Here is a 12,492-nt window from a genome sequence, read left to right on the forward strand (position 1 = left end):
CAGTGCAACACACCGAGCAACGCTGCACAGTGCGTCCTGCTAACCCAACATTAAAACCAGGGCGACCATTAACAAGTGCATAGTACAAAGCTTGTCCTCCCCCTGAATAAAAGCTGCCTTTATAATAAAACATCAATGCTATTTTGGTCTTTGTAAAGTCCCGAGTCACCTGATTATTTTGCATACACCAAAAGGGATTTATTATAGGATTTGTATTGCTTCTATAGTCTTTCTGGTAATTCTGCTTGATCTCTGTGCTCCTTGATAAAAACTGCAAGATCAAACATTTGAACTCCAATCAAAGCGCCTGCCACTGAAATATACCCTCATCTTCAGCATGGAGTCGTACTGTATAAGCTGATCATTTTTCTTAATATGAATACAAAATAATATTCTTTAATTGGCTTTTTGAGGCTCTTGAAATATTTACACTTATAGCCAAATAAGCGAAATTGCATTAGAAATATATATTCTCACTCTCACTCTCTCTCATTTTTGGCTGTTTTAAAGAAGAGAACAGCTTGATTATAAAGTGTAAAAATTGAAATATTTGCAACACATTTTACACTGGTGCTCGGAGAGCAGCAGCGTGTTTTCTTACAGTTTGTAAAATTGAATTAGATACGGTGGGGAATCTGACCTCTCGCCAGACCCGCATATTTTTCACCCCTCAGGTTTTAGTGTTCCTTGGGTATTTTTGTTTTGTCAGCTGGAACTGCCATTAGACATTGTGTCCGTGCCGTCCATTTCTATCTTACCATCTCTGATCTCTAGTCTCCAACCCGCTCACCGTCCCACCCCCGCACTAGGGTCCCCCAACACCTTACTTTCTCCTCTGGGCCGCTCACACCCCGCCACCAACGTTGATCTGAGGCGCAGACTGGACAAGACTGCAGCAGGGGCAGCCCTGCAGACCACGAGCATGCGCACTGTGCGCACAGTGTGCCCAAAGGAAAGCACCATGTATATACACAGGAAAGCACATGCCAGGACCTTCTGTGAAGTGACAGTGCTAATCACATGGGGCACTTTGTTTCTTTATGGGTGAGATTAGTAAGGATAGTATAACTATAACAATATTGTTGTCTGTAGAAAATACATTTTCTATACAAGATTAGTACAATGAGTGAATTTACACCTATTATTTATGTGGTTCTATTTCAACATGTTTTGAAACTGACATCCTTTAAGACTAATATTCTCTCAGTTGTCATGCTTCTCTTATTGTCTCTGGTTCACTCAAAAACACAAGGCGCTTTTTGAAATAAAAACAATTATTTGGCTCGATATTGCATGATGATGGTTCTCCTGCTCAAATTTGTTTAGTGCTGGAGTATAAAAATCTCCAAAGATAGACACCTTTTTCTGTGTAAGTTATCAATCTAAAGTGCCTGTGCAATTGCACACAATATATGCCCATATGATTCTTCAGCACATGAGAGCCCTGAGGAGCCACAACAACAGTTATAGAGTCGGCAGTGGCACAGCCTGCAAGCAGCCACTTCACTGGAGAGGCAGAGTGTACAGGAAGAGTCAAAGGACAGACGGAAAAGCAGAGTGTGATGAATGAAAAGGGATCAAGAATAAGGAAAAACACAAACAAGTTATACTATTCTGATATTATATTTATGATTTTATGTAGTTGTATTTTTTTCTCCTGTGGACACTATTTTCTTCATTTGCAAGGAAAGTAGAGAGCAGAGGTGCCATGTACACTGGTCTTATTGTAAAAAAAAAATAGACACACACACATACACACACACACACACACAGCTATGCTTTCTCATATAACTTGGATGATGTATCAAAGTCAATGTGTGTCAGGAGGTTTAAATTTATAAACCCACTTCATATCAGCTCATGTTTGACTCGCACAGCTTTTATGTGGCTAAGTGTAACCATGCATGCATGCATGCAGGTAGACAAAACATAATATAAGTCTTATGAATGGCAGCTTGCACATATCGCCTCTACAAAGGGCTTCTCTTCAAATACCACACACACACGACTTAACTAAAACACGCGCAGACATCAATTCCTGATTTTACAAACTGGCTATCTAAAGAATGAAAGTATTGTCTTTCTTTATATTTCTACAGAACTGTACATAAAGAGAGAAAAGAGCAAAAATGCATTTGTAAGAAAGCTTCATCATTGTGTTTCATTGTAAGACTATGTGTATACTTAGGTTGGTATTCAATTAGTACTGATGTATCATAAATGGAGCGTATTTTTACATCTGTGAGCACATAAGTGAGTGCATTCATGTGAGTGCAAGAGAGCTCACAGAAGACCCAGGTTCAAAGCCAAGGCAAATAAAAAAGCCAAAGATGATAAGACCACTCTGGGGCTCAGAAATGTCACACATAAAGAAAGTCAGCAGAACAGAGAAACAACAGCCTCCACGGTGAGAGGAAGATGCAGGGGTGAAGTAGCCTGAGATTGCACTCTGAGTAGAGGTAAAGGGGCATCTGATCACATGTGTGTATGTGTGTGTGTGTGTGTGTGTGTGTGTGTGTGTGTGTGTGTATGCATTTGGATGGGGAGGGAGGGGGGTTAATGTTGTTCATGACTAGTAGAGTCATTTGACAGGGCTAGAGGCGCAGCTGGATGATGGATTGGAAGCTGAAGGGGCGAGCAGATGGGTAAGTAGAGAAAGTGAGGTTAAGTGGCAGTTAGATGTTGCAGATCTAAGTAGATCAAGAGTGGGGGGAGTGTGTGTGTGTGTGTGAAAGAGAGAGCAAAAGCAGAGCTAGATAGACATGTATACATACGCTATATTTCAGAGAGTGCCACCAAGACATAATTGTAGTCTGGAATATTGTATTTGAGACAGATTTCAGATTTTTATACCAATATATTTGACATTAGAGTTTGATGTTGGTGCTGCTCTCTCGTTCCACACTCCCTCTAATGGTGTATCTTCAGTGAGCAACAAGACTGACAGTTCACTACAAGTCCATTCATTTCTTATAGTGAGGGTGAGCGATCAGTGTCTGCAAGCCTGTCTGCCAACCTTTCACATTCATTGGCCATCTCCACCTATAAAAAGCCAGTCTGCACATTCTGGTTTATGTATTAGTGTATTTTTTTTGATAATATATATTACTACATCTGGTAACAGCAAAATGCAAGAGAAGTTGATTGTAATCATAAATCAAAGAATCAAAGTCACTAATCATGTTTAGATAGTTAGGGTTGATGGTTAAGTCTGAGGCCAATACTCTGAATTTTTATTCTGTTTATTTTTGATAAATTCAATCTAACTTGTCAGCAAAGCCTCATAAAAGTCCTATGAGAAAATGCCCAAAAATGAAGATTACATATAAAGGGAACACAAAGAATGGGAATATAATGTTCTTCCAATACAAACACCCCTGTTTTGAATGTCATTATATCATTTTCTAATGTGAAAATTCAACTTTAGAGAGAAACCATAAACTCACAAACCTTCACTAAAAATTAAAACTTAACAGTAGAAAGCCTCTTGGCATGACTAGTAAAATAAAGCTATTGTAGTTGAAGGTTAACAGACATCCATCCACTACCACAACAATTTGTACTGCTTTATTTTTTCAGACTACTGCTGCATCTGATGGAGTCTTTCTTCTTTGATTCTTTTTCGTGTACAGACTGTGTATTTGCATTTTAACATATTGTTCTCATTTGGCAAAATTTTGAGAAAACAACTTCAATAGGCACTTGCCAACTAGCTAACACAAATTGTTGAAACAATGCAATATTAGGAAAGGCAACACCAAAATGGGAACCTGAAACAAAAACATGCAGTTGCATGAGACTTGAGCTAAATGTTAAAGGGGACATATTATGCACATTTCCAGGTCTATATTTTTAATCTGGGGCTCTAATGGAATATCTTTGTATGATTTACAGTTCAAAAAACTTCTTATTTAACTCATACAGACCCTTTCCACAGCCCCTCAGTTCAGCCTCTGTCTGAAAGAGGCCGTTTTAGCTCCTGTCTCTTTAAAGCCCCCCTCCTGAAGAGCCCACTCTGTTCTGATTGGCCAGTTCTCAGAAGCTGCCTGGGAGACATCCACTGGCTCCAGAAGCTGAGTCAACAAACCATGCAACAATATACAATAGGCTATAGTGGTAGGATTTCACAAATTTCTTTTGACTTCCTTTTTTCACATATGTTAACCTCAAGTTTTGGAACTTGAGGTTAACATTTTTTAGCATAGATATCTGACATAATAGTAAAAAAAACAACAGAAAATCACAAAAAGCATAACATGTCCCCTTCAGTGTTAGCAAGCTAATATTCTCACAGTGACAAAGCAAACATGCTGATGCAGGTATAATGTTAGTTATGTTCACCATGTTAGTTTAGCATGTTAGCATGCTAAAATTAGCTATTTACCACTATACCAAGCTGAAGCTAACATGATGGGTGGTAGGTCATCAATTTTGCAAGTGTTTTGCCATAAAAGTGTTCGACAAAATAAAGTTTTTGACCTTCTGATGGTGCTAGAGGAAAATGGGCTGCAATGTATCTAATAGTTGTCAAGACATTTCACTAAAAAACAAAAACATCAACCTCATGGTGGTCAGGAAAAGAAAGTCTGCATGAGTGGAGAGAGCTGGGCTACATAGTAGGGCGCCGGCAGGGTTTGGGGAGGAGGGAAGTCAGTTGTTCATGTCTGTTTGTCTTCTCCATTATTGTGGGCTGGCTGACTGGGACAGGCCGTCCGGGTGGCAGGCCTGTCCCAGGCCTGTCAGTGAGCTGTCGTAGACCATTGTGGCAAAGCGCGATTGATGAGGAACAGCAACAGGAAGAGTAAGGGCTGTTGGGAAACAGGAACAGGAAGAAAAGAAGATGAGAAGAGGAAGAGGAGGAGAAAACTCTAGTTGCAGGTAGAGATGGGAGGTAAAATAAGAGTAAGTGACAGATTGTTGATGAGGTGGGTGAGCCAGATAACTAAAAATACTCAGGGAAATGAAAGAAATTCATGTCAACCACTTTGTTAGATATCAGTGTCTGCTGGACATTGATAAAGTGATACAATTACTATGCTCTCATACTGAAGCTCTCTCCCACTCCCTCATCTTTTGCTTTATGTGTTATCGGGACATTCCAGTCAGTGTCTTTCAAAGTCAAACTCCCATTTAACATGTGTAGAGGAAGAGTAGTTACTTCCCGTCTGGTCTGCCCAAGAAAAATACCGGGCTAGAACACAATCAGTCCAGGGCCAAACTGTGTTTAAAAAAAAGAATCAAGGAGCAAATAAATTATACTATTTCTTAAATATTTAGTCCACATCATCACAATTGTGATTATGTCATGTGAATTATTATTTTACAGAAAGGGAACATTTTAGTTATTTTCTAAATGTTCTGACATTTATTATGACAAACACTACTCATGCGGAGCCAGTTAAAAAATTTGGGCACCATATGAGCTGAATATCTATGAATATCTAGAATGCCTGACACGTTTCAAGTACTCATTCTGGCTCTGGTCCACATAAAATCACTCACAGTCTCCTTATCCATCTAGCAGCGCCCCAGACACCGCCCACCTGCTACTCCAAGATGTTTAAAACAAAGAGTATTTGCAAATAAAGTCTGGTCTTAACCTCTCTTTACACTGAATCTGCTCTCCCTTTCTTACTCCTCTCCAATTATCCTAATCCTTCCATTCACTCCACACTGTGTTGTTTCCTCTCTTTTTTTCCCCCCTCAACAGTCGCCAAGGGATGTAACGGCTGATGTATGAAGGGTAATGGTCCTCCTCTTCCTCCTTGCACCCCTGCTTTCCCCTCCTTTTGGTTTGCTTGGTGGCTCTCCCTCCCCTAATTCAATTCTACATGCTTTTCTTGGCTTGACCTGCTCCTGTCTTCATTCAGCAATTTTTCTCTCTGCCTCCTTCGTTTCTTCTCTCACTTCCTTGCTTTTCACCATTAAATCCTTCTTCACTCTTTTTTTTTAAACACTCATTTTTAGTCTCTTCTCCAGCTCTTCTTCTACTCCCAGCATTGTCTGTCTCTTTCTCTCCCTTCTTTCTGTCTCCCTTGCTCCCAGTTGCTCTGTTTTTAGTGCTGCCTCTGATTTGCAACCTCTGGATGTTCCCCATCTTGCTCCCCTTCTCCAGGCCGTCTGCCTCCCTCAGAGGGAGCAGCTCACTGGGGCTAAGAAGGGTCACGCCTGGGTTAGGGATATCACTTCCCCCTATCTCCCTCTATCCCTTCCTTATTCACCCTTTAACTCACTCTCTCATCTCTCTCTCTCTCTCTCTGTCTCTTACTCTGCCTCCTTTACTCTTCAAGTGACATAATTGATTTGCAGAACATCTCCAGAAGCACATCAGGCCAAATCCCTTAAAATGTCATTTGACTATGAGAGGCATGTATTTGGAAATAAAAGAATATTTACAGTTTCAGCATCTCCCATATCCTGTTTACTGTATAAGACACATCTAAAGGCTAATACCTGTGTATATCTCTTGTGCGCCAACACACTAACAATTTAAGTAAGAAAATGTGAGTGTAGGAGTGTGTGAATGTGCTGATGAATGATCGTATATGTGTGAAAGAGATGCTGTTGAAGAGCTTTGTGTACACAGATGCAGAAAGAGGGAGAATAAAACAGAACCACGGAGAGAGTGATGAGGAGGAAAGAGACAAAAGGGGAGACCGGCCGGTGTGTGTTCTTGTGGGGGGCAACTGAGGGGATCATCTTCCCTCCTCAGCCCCTCCCCGGCCCCAGCCAGAAGCCTCCGGGGGTCCCTGGGTTCCTGAGGAAAAACATCTCGGCCCCCATCACCCCTGAACCCAGCGCTGGGCTGTTTACCTTGGCCTGGCTGCCTGACAGCTTTACTGATGTTACATACAGGCACACAGGGACTCTGAGTCAGAGAGGGAGAGGGAGCAGCAGCACAGGGAGAAAGGAGGGAGGAGGAGGAGAGATGAGGAATGAAGGAGTGAGGAGGATGGAGGACGAGCGACTGGTGGGTGAAAGGGAGGAAGAACAGCACAAATTGAGGTGAAAAGGAGCAAATAGAGGAGTAGAGGAGGTGGCCGAGTAAGAGGTGTGAGGGAGCGAGTGTTAGCTTACTCTGATCTTAATCACCACGATCAGATCCATTTAAGGGAGATCTCCAGAGGAGAGAGCTGTTCAGAGGGCAACAGGGAGCACACTGAGTACACACCAAAAGAAATATTGCCCACAAAAAGTCAGCACTAAAAACACAAGCATTAATTTTCATCAGCTTTCTGAGTATCACTGTGTATATAATGCAATATTTTGTTTTCAGGATCATTACTCAATGTAGTATGTGAGATTTGAAAAGCAAATGTGGAATGGAGACTCAATATTTTGACAGGAGGTAACGTTACTCATTACAGTGTGGTGTAGACATGTATAGGCACTTTCCATACTGTTCATAGGGAGAGAATGGGGCAGAGAAGGGGCTACTGCTGCTCACTATACAAATGTTGACATAAGTGTAGACTACCATATCTATTTTAAATAAATGAGCATTATCAACTTGGAAACAAAGCTTTGCATCATGGAAATTCCCTTTTTCATTCAGCTAAAACACATGAATTATGAGTAAAGGGGGTTGATTGTTGGAAGAGGGCAGAATTTGGTAGAAATACAGTAGAAACATCCCAGATGGCAAATTTTTATAGCAGTCAGTGGAAGAATAAAAGAACAAGGAGACATGCTCCGTTTGATGATGATTTGAATTTGTAGTCATCCATCATCCTTTTTGGATGAAACTTAGCCTCATGCCTGGCAGTTTGTCTATTTGTAGGCGTTTGTTTGTCCATTTCTGAGCCACAATGCTGGGCTGGGCCGGGCCACAGGGGTTTCTGCAATGGGGTGGGAGGTCTATGTTTTTTGCAGCTTGGAGCACTAAGTCTTGTTTGTCTGTCCTGAGCAGCTGGACAAGCTGTAATAATACAAACAGGCCTTTGAACAGGCTGCTGTGTTGTGCCGCTCCGGCTTAGGTTACATCCCACACACATACACATACTTTCTTGCTCAAACACACACACGACAGGCACACTGGCAACCACGTACACATACACACCCAAAAAAAAAAAAAATTACACCCAAAAATACTTTGAGCACTGATACATTTGCAAACACAAGTATCTACAGACATGCACAACAATGCACCCTTGATCACAACTAAATAAGCCTGCACTGATCTCTTCCTTTCTAACTGTGATTGATCATCTTAAACTCAGCCGTCACTCTGCCTGTCGGCCGGTTTGTCTGTCGCCTCTGTTTGTTTGTTTGTTAGTTTGTTTGTGTGGGCAGACGGGTGGCTTGCTTCTTGTTTGTTTATGGCTGATCATTTGTCACAATAAATCATTAGCGAAGGACACACACACATACACACACTCTTTGAGCTCCCCTGGATTGTTTCCACCTCTCTCAAACTGATTTAGGCTTACACAAACACTTCACTGCGCTGTCACCCTCACACGCTGGAAGCTGCAGCTCCCTTAGAGAGAGAAAAAAAAGGGGGGGACATAGTTGAGTGCCATCCCACTTCACTACACTGACGGATGGCTTCCTCTGTCATTATGTAATGGAGTTCAGGGCTTCACCTGCCCTGGCCTGGTCAGCGGCCCTGTGTGCACACACCAGAATATGAGACGACAGGGAATTGGCCCGTAGGTCGCTCGGTCACCTCTCGAGGGATCTACATCACTACCAGTTGGGGAGGAGGTGGGGCAGGGTTGTCTTTGTGTACAGTATAAAGATACAGAATCAATTTGATGTATAAAATTTTCCTCACTTGCTTCTTGAGATATTTTCAGTTCATCAGATAATTACTGGTAATTATGGAATGGTTTTGCCAACAATCTATTTGCCTATACTGTTTCTGAAAGAGCCTAAAACATTTTTGGATAAAGTAATATACAGACAGGCCACCATATTGTACATACTGGCTTTCTGGCATGTATTAATGGCACACCTCAATTGAACAGCTCTAGATATCATTAAAGTTATTAGTTACACCTGTGCTTTACATGCTATAACAAGTCAAAATGTCTGCTGTGAATAAAAGTGTACTGGTAAGCCCTCAGATCTGAGACTTTTGGCTTTATTAAATACAGCTGTGCTGGATAGGCCAACAGTCAAATCCTGTATGCTGTATGTTAAAACTGTCTCCTGCCGTCTGCTATAGCTGCCAGATTGATCGGGGTCTAGTGCCTTGCTCATTAGACCTAGAGTCAATTCCACCAATATACTACCACAAACAATTCTCACTTAATTTATACCTTATCCTGTTGCAATAGGAGGGTTCAGTCAAATTAATTGTGTTCTTAAGGCCCACACTTGATATGATGAGCCACAGCCACAATTTAAGCAAACTGTCTAGTCCACACAATAAAAACATTTCAATTACTGCTCTTATTTTGGCTTAGTCTTTCTCATAGTAGGAAAACCACAGGTTCATATTAACGATGTTAACATATAGGATGGATCTGTTCTATTCAAGTATCCCAGTAAACTCTGACAGTGTGACAGCAGGCACAATACCGGGACCCTGAAACTTAAGCAGTTAAATGGAAATCAGCCATCATTCATGTATGATTTATAATTTACACACATGCTTTGCCTAATGTGACATGTCAAAATGTCTTCTGGAAAAGGCTTATTTGCAACTGTCAGTGTTTCTCTCCTCCTACCATTAATTGCAACTGACCAATTATTGACATTATAATGTCTCCCCCTATGGGTGAGATTTGAAATAGCAGGCATAAATTTCTTATAAACATAAATTATTACTGTTAACACCAGTGTGGGCCCTTCACCACACATCCCGTTTTGGACGAAAGTTTTGAACTTGGTGTATTAGTTAAAAGTGTATTGATCTTACCTGAATGCGGAGGTGACAGTGTCAGCTGGGAGAGAGCCGAGAGATTCAAGCTGCTATCTGCCTGGATTATCCAGTCATGGGTTATACAGAGTTGAACATCTGGTCACAAAGACAGCAGAGATAGAGTTACTCATCCCTGACAGCAAGAGAGGAGCATACAAGAGACAGATATGAGTAGACAAATACAGATTTTCTTTTTTACAAATTATGGCATGTCTAAAAGATGGCAAAGGCCTAGTACCGCTTGTACTGCCAATTCCACTGAGAATCAACACCAGTTTGTCACTTAAGACAGTATTCAGCTCCTTTCACCAAACTTTTCTGACCCAGCAAACCAAAATAAAACCAGTCCATTCAAACCCTGCAGACACTCCCAGCTCACAAAAATCACATAATCAGATTTGACCTGTGCAGCACAAAATGACAGGTGATATAAATGTGTGTCTAATAACGAAAGTCAAACATCCAGGAAGCCAAAGAGTCAGACATTTACTGTATAAGTTATTCTACTCCAGTGGCTATTTGACTTACATGTGACAACGGGTGAGAAAAAGGAAGCTCGTGAACTTCTGTCTGCTGGAGCGTTGGCCATAATGTTCGCCATATGCAATTAATAAGCTAAAATGTCAGTTGCTCTAGGTTTGTTTTGTAAAATTACTTCCTGAAACAAGATACGCACTCACTCTAACAGGGAGAAGTAGAGGATTTTTAACCTATCCTTAATAACACCACACATTAACTTCCACCTCTTAACCTAAACATACATATTTTGAACTAATCTTAACTATCTCAAGTGTTATGCCTAATCATTTTTGATTTTATGTTTAAACACAATACGCCAACCGCAGTGGTTCTATCAGTAATACTGGTGGGATTTATGACTTTGAGGTAATAAGAGCACCACGTATTGTTTACCCTTGACATTTTGTGCACCTAAACCAAGTCTTTTTTTGTCTTTGGAGGTGAGGATGAAATGGCCAACAGCTGACATAATATAAAAAAAACAATGATTTACTCAATACATTGCCAACAGAAACACATAAAAGAATTATTTTTTGTGACATACTGTATAATATTTTGTATAATGTGATTTAATTCTTATCGCACTGTCAAATCTAGCTAAACTATTAGTCTAAAAGAGACCAAAAAAGCAGCAGTGAGAGAGAAAGTAAGGAAATAGAGAATAGAAGGACAATAAGAAGAAGTTGTAAAAACAAAAGTGTGTCCCTGTCCTGTCCTCCTAGCCTCTTCCTGCCCTCTCTTCCTGACCCTGTGGCCTTGGGGTGACTTTATAAACTGTTTCCTAGTGACCTCAACATCTGACCACCCTGTCCTCTACCTGCAATAAAACACAGACAGTCGCACTCAGGAGCAACCCAACAGGCCGGCCTCACAGCGTTCAGTTCAGCAGAGAGAAAAACCTTTTCCAAAACACAAAGTATGTTATCACGCTGTTCGTTTGTCTGCCTATGTTTGTACTTCTACATTTTTATGTTGAATTTATGTTGCGGGAAGATCGGTGTGTTTGTCTTTGTATCACATGTGTACATGTCTTAATGTGCATGTGGGGGTGCACATAAGCAAGTCGGCTCTCATATTTACTTGCGAAGTTTTGTGGGAGTGTACAAGACATGGTTCAGTGACCTTTTCTGTCTCGCTCTCTACTCACGTTGTGTTTTTACATGGCATGCTGGGATTTGTTGTTGTGTTTGTTTTGTAACTCCTTAGCTGCAGTCTTCATTAGATAATGAAGAGGGGAAAAGTATTTGCAGTGGAAAGGTTAAGGTCACGCCAGTGTTTGGAATATACACACACATGACTGGTCGGTCAGCCATGTCGAGCCATCTAGACTGATGAGTCAGCAATTACTGCCGTGTGTTTTCTGGAGGAGAAGCTAGTTAGATGTTTTCTGTTTTTCTTTCTGTTTTTTTTGTTAAAGTTATGTCGGTATGTTTTGATTTAAACTGTCTGAAAATCTGTAATTATATTTTTGTTAAATTGATGCACAGTGAATGTGTGAAATTTTGATTAATGTGTTAATATCAGAAGAGTCTATGAGAACATATTCAAGAGGACATGACAAGATTTCATACTAAATCAAGCATCAATAATTCTGATACATTGTGCCATTTCATTGCAAAGATAGTGTTTGCACTAGTAGAGAGGCAGTGTGAGATTGTCATTTGTCATTGGTTGCCAAAATTCAAAAGGATATGTCTATATAAGTTGGCTTCAGGGCTGACACCAGAGAGAGAATGAAAGTGAACCTGTGACAAAGTGTGTGAGACCACACCATTTGTCCCCATTACACTTTGTTGAATTTATTTCCATACGTGTCATTTGTTTGTTAGCCAGTATAACAACTCTATATATTTCATTGCATTGGCTACTATCTTGGGTTTGTTTGTGTTTAGCAATGTTTTGTTACATTTACATCTGCATTTCTGGTTTAATCAAGACAGACAAGTGTTGTTTAAGTTCAGTTATTTATTAGTGATTTTAAGTCCTGAGTTTCTTGAGTTATATATAAGCTTTCTTTGTTACTTACCATACTCACCATGCTTCCCAGGAGATTAAAAGGGGAGTCACCCAACCACTTCCTGTTTTTAAGCTCTCACTGTCATCAC

This window comes from Thunnus albacares, chromosome 9, assembly GCF_914725855.1.
Source record: "Thunnus albacares chromosome 9, fThuAlb1.1, whole genome shotgun sequence".
NCBI lineage: Eukaryota > Metazoa > Chordata > Actinopteri > Scombriformes > Scombridae > Thunnus > Thunnus albacares.